This window comes from Crocuta crocuta, unplaced genomic scaffold, assembly GCF_008692635.1.
Source record: "Crocuta crocuta isolate KB4526 unplaced genomic scaffold, BGI_CrCroc_1.0 scaffold312, whole genome shotgun sequence".
NCBI classification, from domain to species: Eukaryota; Metazoa; Chordata; class Mammalia; order Carnivora; family Hyaenidae; genus Crocuta; species Crocuta crocuta.
In genome coordinates, this window is record NW_027527378.1 from 434,313 (window position 1) to 435,219 (window position 907).

Consider the following 907-nt stretch of genomic DNA (forward strand, 5'->3'; position numbering starts at 1 on the left):
GCCCTCAGTTTGTTCTCAGCACTCAAGAGTTTCTCATGGTTTGCCTCCCTCCCTCTCCCCCACTATTTTTCCAACTTTAGTTCTTAACTGTAATCTCTCAGCATAACTGGATCATGAAAAACATGTATTCTGATTACATCATCTAATGTCACACCTTAAACATGTCCACTCTAAACATTCAAAAATATAGAAACTTCTTGCCCATAACTTCTAATTAATGGGCTTGGTAGCAATTCAGTGCTAATGAGTTGAAGTGTACATCATCATCTTCTATATCCGTTATCTGTTAATGAAATAATACTATGTACTAACCACAATAGCTCAATAGCATGTAATAAACATTTCTTTTTGCCCACAAGTCTATAGGTTATCTGAGTGCTTCTCCTGATGTTGGCAGGCTTGATTTGGCATNTTAGACTAGCCTGGGCTTTTTGGTTTTGCCATGGGTTCAAAAGAGAGAGCACGGAAGCACACAAGGCCTCCTGAGATCTTAGCTCAGAAATGGTACATACCATTTCCACCACATTCTTTAGGCCAACACAAGTCATGAACCCACCAACCCAGATTCGAAGCCTGGGGAAATAGACTCTTGATGAGAGTAACTGCAAGTCAGAGACTCTTGAATGTTGAGAACAAACTGAGGACTGATGGGGGTGGGGAGGGGGGGAAGGGGGGTGACGGGCATGGAAGAGGGCACTTGTGGGGATGAGCACTGGATGTTATATGAAAACCAACTTGACAAACTATTTAAAAAAAAAACAGCAAGTCTAGGGGTTGGGATGGACAATTGGAGTCACTTTTGCAATCAGTCTACCATATCCCCTTTCATCTTTCTCCACCTGAAGATTTCTGTACTTGGGCTGACTATTTCATAGACAGTCTAGCAAGCAAGGGACCCCCGAGTCTC

At 42.5% G+C, this 907-nt stretch overlaps 1 protein-coding gene across 1 annotated transcript in view; it reads left to right on the forward strand.

The window, feature by feature from the left end:
- PPEF1 (protein phosphatase with EF-hand domain 1) overlaps positions 1-907 on the forward strand; it is a 111,630-nt gene that overhangs the window by 44,676 nt on the left and 66,047 nt on the right. The window lies entirely within an intron of this gene.